The 9,176-nt window shown below is 36.7% G+C and overlaps 1 non-coding gene across 1 annotated transcript; it reads left to right on the top strand.

Annotated features, from left to right (window-relative positions):
- The first annotated feature begins 1,230 nt into the window (after positions 1–1,230).
- LOC116646189 lies at positions 1,231–1,337 on the top strand. The gene has a single exon (XR_004302086.1). It is a non-coding gene; the product is annotated as a U6 spliceosomal RNA (small nuclear RNA).
- Positions 1,338–9,176: the final 7,839 nt, after the last annotated feature.

The following is a 9,176-nucleotide window of genomic DNA, read 5'->3' on the forward strand; positions in this document are numbered from 1 at the left end:
GTCACAAATAGAACAGTCTCCCAGGGCTAATGACATCTAAGATGTATGTGAAGAGTTGAAACTAACTTCTTTCATAAAATACAAAGAAGGAAAAAACCCCAGTATATCTAAATCAATAATATTGATATAACATGTATTTAAATATACAATTGAATTATTAAATATGTCAAGTAGAGACTTGACAATTTCATCTACAAATTAGTGTATTCATGGTTTTCCAAATTGAAAACATATTCACCTTGGAAAAAATGGGGGACTGATTTACATTCAGGATTTCTTTATAGACTAAGCTTTGTTATCTACGACAAGCTACTGAGCTTTGTTACCTCATTTCTAAAACAGGGATTATATTGCATTTGAGATGGTGGTGGGGATCAGGAGAAAGCAGGTATAGGATCTAATTTAGGAATGAGATGAAGATATAGAGAAGCAAGTTTGATAGTAGAACAAAGCACTGTTTTTTTTTACTTTGTGGTTCCATGTCACCATGCTGCAATAGTAGATTGTAAGTAAATTCACTGAGTCTGAGTGATTGTGATAATAAATGGGATAATATTTGTAAATGTTATTTATTAATGCAAAGGGCTATGCAAAAGTAAAGCATTATTATATAACTTCGGGAAGATGTTTAGAACACCTTTGCTTTAGCCCTGAGCATAATCATACTATGCTCTTTTAGGACAAGGATGGTCATATTCATCTCCCCCTTAATCAAACATCTGCCAGAGCATGTAGTCAATATTTATTTATTTATTTGCTAGATTGAAAGTAGCTACATAAAACTTACAATACTATAAATTCATTTTCCTATATCTAGAAAGCACTCATGATTTTTGTGTTCTCATTGAAGCACAATTTAGAATTATATACACAAAGAAAATTTTGAAAAATATTTCTACATTAGAATTTCCTTTTAAATGCCTAGTCACTTATATTAACTCATTGCTTATAAAATAATTTAATTAACCAAAGAATAAACATTAGTACAGACAAGAGAATCATGAGGACATTGATATCTGTAAGGATTTTATTTTTTTAGATTTATCTTCAAGGTTCTCATGCATTTCTTAATCAAATAAGGTGGAGGGATGCTGTCAAACTTGTTAGGAATCATCCCATTAACTTACACTTAACTCAGTTATACCCACATTATTCCTGAGTACTGAAATGACCTCTGTTACTGTTGGTAATAAAAGAGGGCAAGTTTTCAATTTGAAATATAATGGAGTTGTGCTCGCTTCGGCAGCACATATACTAAAATTGGAACGATACAGAGAAGATTAGCATGGCCCCTGCGCAAGGATGACACGCAAATTCGTGAAATATAATGGAGTTGATATTTCAAGAGTAGGTAAATACGAAACTTATTTATGTATTAAATTTTGTGAAGTGATACGCACACATGAATAACATACATTCCATATCAAATACTTCAAATTTAGGAGTAAAGAATTCCTTTATCTTGTTTTCAGTTTGCTTTACAGCATTTCTTACATTCCCCAAACATATTCATTACTCACCTATCAACTTACCACTTATTTAAATCTCTCATACAATATTTATTGTTATTTTTCCCTCCTCTATTCAACATTTCTTATTGATCCTTAAAACTTGCATATAAATTCCATGTGCAGTTTTAACTAGTCACCACTACTTAAAAGTAGAGGAAAAAGGGGAAAAAATAACAGTGAAAATAGTTAAGAAAAACAGCTTAGTAATATCCTAATTGTACTATGTCTTATCTATTTTTATTTTTAAATAAAATTTATTCATTTGCTTTTAGGAAAAGCAAATTGAATACAAAAGAAAATCTGTTTTACATCAAAGAAATGATTCTTCTGTTATTATACCCTAAAAAAGTCCTTTAAACTTATTATATTGTAGAAAATAGTAAGAGGCTAAAGTCATTACTTATTTTTTAACCATGCTTCAGTTAAGATATTGATCAACTCCCTGCTTTGAAAAATGAGACAACTAGTGCTCACTTTTTTCCACACATCCTGTGATCATGTTAATATTATCTGACCAAGATTTGTAAATTTTACATTCTATTCTATAACCCCAACAACTGTTTGATATTAATTCTATTATAAGGGGATTTAATCATTTTTATCTATTTTATTCATTTCTTTCAAGGATTTTCATTTTAAGTTTTTCAATTGTTTGGGGAGCAAATGGGATAGAGGTATGAGGCATTGCTCAAGTAGAGTCAGGGAAGTAAAGTACAAAGGGATGGTCAGTGTAAATGTGATTAGGCCAGCTGTGTCTGCAAGCTGGTGATTATCAAAGTTAGGATTCTACCAACCCACAGAGACTGGGAGACAGAGGCCCTATCCTTGCTGATGGTTACATTTCAAAGAAATGGCTTTCAGATCCTAGAGAAAAATGCTTCTGAGTTATGGGAGACACATACACGTTATAAAGAAAGAGGAAGTGTTGTGGTCCAAGATGTCAATGCAGGAAGACACTGATTTCACCTCCTCCATGGAATACAACAAATTACACCTCTTTACAGAGCACTTTCTCTTGAAGAAGAACTGGGGGCTGACTGAACAGCTTCTGCACAACAAAAGGTAGAACAACAAAAGAGAACAGAAAGAGAGACAGAGACATGGTAACAAAGGGAAGCTTCACCTCATGCTGCAAACTGCGGTGGGGAGGGATTGTACTGAGGGCCTGGGTGCAGATTCCTCTGTCCTTGGGCATAAAACAAAGCCATGATTTAGATGAGCAGCAACTATACAAAAAGCCTTAGAACTCCACCAATGGTGGAGGACCTGCCAGGGAAATCTCTCTGGGTCAGAGGGACTGGAGAGTGACATGGTGTATGCTCCCCCTTCACCTTAAAAACTCAGACAAGAGTAAGATCCAGAAGTTAGAGCCAGCTTCCTCCTTCAGCGAGCCCCAAGTGCTCTAGCCCACACCAGACCCAGATACAACGGGGCAGAGAAAAAAAGCCATGGCTTAAAAAGGTCAACTAGCATATAAAAGAACCAGCTCTGGAGTGGTGGGGGGTGGGATGGATGGGGTGGCTGGGTATTGGGGAGAGTATGTGCTATGGTGAGTGCTATGAACTGTGTAAGACTGTTGAAACACAGACCTGTACCTCTGAAACAAATAATACATTATATGTTAAAAAAAAAAAAAAGAAGAAGATAGCAGGAAGGGAAGAATGAAGGGGGGGAATCAGAGGGGGAGATGAACCATGAGAGACTATGGACTCTGAGGGTTCTGGGTGGGGAGGCATGGGTTAGCCTGGTGATGGGTATTAAAGAGGGCACGTACTGCATGGAGCACTGGGTGTTATATGCAAACAATGAATCATGGAGCACTACAACAAAAACTAATGATGTAATGTATGGTGATTAATATAACATAAAAAAAAAAAAAAAGAACCAGCTCCAGAACTCCACCAAACTACAGTGCAGGGCAGAGAGCTGATAGAACATTCTCCAGTGGGAGGGGCTGGTGGATACAATCTACCTCCTTAATAACATGAATGGGAGCAGAGCCCACATGCCCTAACTCTCTTGCTGCCTCAGCTAGACCCAAGTCTCCTGGCCCACATCAGTCCCACATGCCCTAGGGCACAGAAAAACAGCCTCAGTTTAAAAGAACAGCTAACATACAAAAGAGCCACCCCTGGAACTCTGCCAAACAAGGAGGCAGCTGCTAGAACTCCCTCCATGTGGGAAGAGCTGATGGACAGGGTCAACACTCCCCCTTTCACCTTGAAATCCCAGTCCAGTGCATGGTCTGAACACCCTAATGGGCCTGACACCTCAGTGAGCCCAAGGTCCCTAGCCCACACCATCCCCAGGCATCCCACCAAGGCAGCCCCAGGGCAGTGCATACTGGGACGATCCTGGGAAGTTCTCACTACACCTCTAGCTTTCTTGCCAAGGTGAAACAGAAGCACAGCACACCAGAACACCCAGGCCCACACCACTTTGGCTTCAGATGGCTTGCTAGAGCGACCCAGGTGCAGAGTACCCCAGGACCTCTCAGCTGATGTCAGAGTGCCCCAGGAATCTCTGGCTCATGCCTGCCTTTGTTCAAGCTACTCAGCAAGGACACCCTCTTGTGCAAAGGGCCCTGAGTACCCCTGCCCATGCCAGCTTCAGCTCCAGTGGTCCAGCCAGGGCACCAAGCACCCCAGGACACCACAGCTGGTACCTACTTCAGCTTTAGCTGTCCTGCCAGGGCACATGGTGCATGAAGAATCTAAATAGTGTATCATGTTATCTGCAAATAAAGTTTGACTTCTTCCTTGATGATTTGGATAGCTTTTATTTCTTTTTGTTGTCTGATTGCTGAGGCTAGGACTTCTAGTACTATGTTAAATAACAGTGGTGAGAGTGGACATCTCTGACTTGTTCCTGACTGTAGAGGAAAAGCCCTGTTTTTCCCCTTTGAGTATGATATTAGCTGTGGATTTTTCATAAACGGCCTGTATGATGCACAGAGCTAGAACAAACAATCCTAAACTTTGTGTGGAGCCAAAGCAATCTTGAAAAAGAAAAGCAAAGCTGGAGGCATCACAATTCCAGACTTCAAGGTCTATTACAAAGCTGTAGTGATCAAGACAGTATGGTACTGGCACAAAAACAGACACATAGATCAATGGAACAGAAGAGAAAACTTAGAAAAGGACCCACAAGTACATGGTCAACTAATCTTCATGGATCCACAGGTATATCGTCAACAAAGCAGGAAAGAATATCCAATGGCAAAAAGACAGTCTCTTCAACAAATGGTGCTGGGAAAACTGGACAGCAACGTGGAGAAGAATGAAACTAGACCACCTTCTTACATCATACCCAAAAATAAATTCAAAAATCAATGAAAGACCTAAATGTGAGATAGGAAACCATCAAAATCCTAGAGAAGAACAGAGGCAATAACCTCTTTGACAATGGCTGTAGCAACTTTTTACTAGATACATCTCCTGAGGCAAGGGAAACAAAAGCAAAAATTAACTATTGGGACTTCATCAAGATAAAAAGCTTCTGCACAGTGAAGGAAACAATCAACAAAACTAAAAGGCAACCTTTAGAATGGGAGAAGATATTTGCAAATGACATATCTGATAAAGGGTTAGTATCCAAAATCTATAAAGAACTTAACAAACTCAACACCCAAAAAACAAATAATCCAGTTAAGAAATAGGCAGAAGACATGAGTAGACCTTTTCCCAAACAAGACACCCAGATAGCTAACAGACACATGAAAAGATGTTCAATACCACTCATCATCAGGGAAATACAAATCAAAACCAGGATGAGATACCACCTCACACCTGTCAGAATGGCTAAAATTAACAACACAGGAAACAACAGGTGTTGGTGAGGATGTGGAGAAAGGGGAACCCTCTTACACTGTTGGTAAGAATGCAAACTGGCACAGCCACTCTGGAAAACAGTATGGAGGTTCCTCAAGAAGTTAAAAATAGAGCTACACTAAGACCCAGGAATTGCACTACTAGGTATTTACCCAAAGGATAAAAAAAAAAAAACAAACAAAAAAAAAAAACTGATTCAAAGGGATACACACAACCCGATGTTTTTAATAGCATACCAGCAACAGTCAAATTATGGAAAGAGCCCAAATGTCCATTGAATGAAGAATGGATAAAGAAGATGTGGTATGTATGTACAATGGAATATTATTCAACCATAAAAAAGAATGAAATCTTACCATTTGCAATGATGTGGTTGGAGCTGGAGAGTATATGCTAAGCAAAATAAATCAGGCAGAGAAAGACAAATACCATATGATCTCACTCATATGTGGAATTTAAGAAACAAAACAGATGAACAGGGGGTGGTGGGGGAAGAGAGACAAACCACAAAACAGATTCTTAACTATAGAGAACAAACTGAGGGTTGCTGGAGGGGCAATGGGCTGGGGGATGCGTTAAATGGGTGATGGGTATTAAGTAGGGCACTTGTGATGAGCACTGTGCTTTGTATGTAAGTAATGAATCATTAAATTCTACTCTTGAAACTAATATTACACTGTATGTTAACTAACTGGAATTTAAATAAAAACCTGAAAAGGAAAAAAAACACAAAATTGATGAAAGGCCTAAATGCGAGGCATGAAACCATAAAAATCCTCAGAAGGAACACAGGCAGTTACTTCTTTGACATCGTTCATAGTAACTTCTTCCTGAGGTAAGTCTCCTGAGGCAAGGGAAACAAAAGCAAAAATAAACTCTGGGGACTACATCAAAATAAAAAGCTTCTGCATAATGAAAGAAACAATCAATAAAACTAAAACACAACCTACTGAGTAAGAGAAGATATTTGCAAATGACATATCAAATAAAGAGCAGCATCCAAAATATATAAAGAACATAAATGATGCAACACCAAAAAAACCCAAATAATTCAATTTAAAAATGGGCCAAAGACAGGAACAGACATTTCTACAAAGAAGATATACAGATAATCAACAGACACATGAAAAGATACTCCAAATCATGAATCAGTATATATATATGGAATATTACTCAGTCATAAAAAAGGAAGAGATCATGCCATTTGCAACAACATGCACCTAGAGGGTATACCACTAAGTGAAATAAGTCAGAAAAAGACAAATACCATATGGTTTCACTCATGTGTGAATAAGAAACAAAACAAAGTTAAAAAGAGGCACAAAAAAACAGACTCTTAAATACAGAGAACAAACTGGTGGTTGCCAGAGGGGAGGTAGGTGGGAGGGATGGGTAAAATAAAGGGGATTAAGGGTATACTTATCTTGATAAACACCGAGAAATGTATTGAATTGTGGAATTATTATTTATACACTGGAAACCAATAAAGCACTATATTAAGTATACATGAAAAAAGAGAAAAAAATACATCCTTACATGTTCTAGAAGAAAAAAAAAAAGAATCATTTTAGAAATTGACAAGTTGGTCCTATAATTAATTTGAAAATGTGAGTCACCCTCAGTAGCCACAGCAATGTTAAAAAAGAAGAGCAAAGTTGGACTCACACTTCTCTTTCCTCCATTTCACAACTACAAAGTTGCAGTTATCAAGACTATGCAGTATTGGCATAAGTGTAGTTATGTCAACCTTTGGAATATAATTAAAAGTCCAGAAATAAACCATTACATTTATGGCCAACTGAATTTCAGTGAGTATATCAAGTCAATTCACTGGGGAAAGAATAATAATTTGAAGAAATGGGGCTGATAGAATTGAATACCCACATGCATAAAATGAACTGAGACTCTTACTTCACACCATGCATAAAAATTCATTCAAGGTGAAACATAGATCTAAATTTCAGAGCTAAAATTATTAAACTTTTAGAAGAAAACATAAGAGAAAAATGTTTTGACCTTCAGTTAGGCTAAGTTCTTAGTTATGGTACCCAAATCATGATCCATACAATAAAAAATTTCATAAATTGGACTTAATAATACTCTAAACTTTTATGCTTCAAAACAAACCACTGAGAAAATTAAAAGACAAGCTACAGGCTGGGAAAAATATTTCCAAATCCTGCATATTATAAAGGACTTAAATCCAGATATCTAGTCTTGTGATTCAGTATTTAGACCAATAACCCACTTTAAAGTGGGCAAAAAAAAAAATGTCTATATGGTATAAACATTTCACAAAAGATATAGGAGTAGCTAATAGGCAAATGTAAAGATGCTTATCATCATTACTTATTAGGGAAATAAAAATTAAAACCACTGTGAAATACCACTTTATACCTGCTAGAATGCCTATAGGGCCAAAGACATATTCATTGCAAGGGAATATGAGTCTTGAGCCTTGATGGTTTCTACTTTTTGGAAAGCAATGGAGTTTGGGGGGAAATTGGAGGGGGAGACGAACCATGAGAGACTACGGACTCTGAGAAACAAACTGAGGGTTCTAGAGGGGAGGGGGTGGGGGGATGCATTAGCCCAGTGATGGGTATTAAAGAGGGCACGTACTGCGTGGAGCACTGGGTGTTATATGCATACAATGAATCATGGAACACTACATCAAAAACTAATGATGTAATGTATGGTGATTAATATAACATAATAAAATAAAATAAAATAAAGAAAGAGAGAGAGAGAAAGAGACCGAGATCACAATTTAAAAAAAAAAATTACACATAAATGTACTATACACAACAGCAACTGCACTCCTAAGAATCTACCCAAGAAAAATGAAAACACATGTCTATAAAAATACATGTGTTCATGTAGGTGTTCATAGCAACACTATTCACAATATAAAAAACTGGAAATAATCTAACTATGCATCAACTCTTGAGTGGAAAAAGAAAATGTAGTGTATTCATGTAATGAAATATTACAGAGCAATCAAAAGTAAACTACTGATAAATGCTACAAGACATCACACTAAGTGAATGAAGGCAGATGCAAAAGACTACATATAGTATGATTCCATTTGAAGAAAATGCTCAGAAAAGAAAATTTATAGAGACAGAAAAGAGATTAATGGTAACCTAGGACTGGGTTTGGGAGTAAAGATTAACTGTAAATGGGAACAAGGAAAATTTTGGAGTGGTGGAAATATCTATTTGTTGGATAGTTATACATCACTGTTAATTTACTAAAATCATTGAATCATATCAGTTGAGTTGGGTGAATTATGTAGTATGTAAGCACACCTCCTTTAAGCTATTAAAACATAGTGGAAACCATTTTTGGTAGCAGTATTTTAAGTGGCCATGGATTTTTCTGTTGCCTTAAGTTCATTAGTTTGCATAGCTTTAAACAAAGGCCAAAGCACTTGAGGATTTCTTAAGAGTAGTTTGAAGGTTTTAGTTAGTTCATATTTGTATAGAATTTATGTTCCTGAATGGCAAGTCCTATTAAAGAATGATAATCATAGCCCGTATTATATCCTCAATCACTTTGGGATATAAAATCTTTTATCCATTTAATGTTCTTTCTGTAAGCCCTTGTCTGGACAGTTCTCACAACTTTTGTGAGAATTGGAACAATGAATAGAGTTACATCTCATTCTTGCTCCTTTAAGAGATAATACCTTCTCTGAGAAAGAACAAATTGCATTACAAATATCCTCATTAATTCTTACAACAGGCTTGTTCGGAGAAAAATGTCCTTAAAAACAGATGCATAGTCATTTCAAAATGTTGCCTGCTTCTTAGATTTCAGGAGTTAATACTGA

The sequence above is a fragment of the Phoca vitulina genome, unplaced genomic scaffold (genome assembly GCF_004348235.1).
Source record: "Phoca vitulina isolate PV1807 unplaced genomic scaffold, GSC_HSeal_1.0 scaffold35, whole genome shotgun sequence".
Taxonomy (NCBI): Eukaryota; Metazoa; Chordata; class Mammalia; order Carnivora; family Phocidae; genus Phoca; species Phoca vitulina.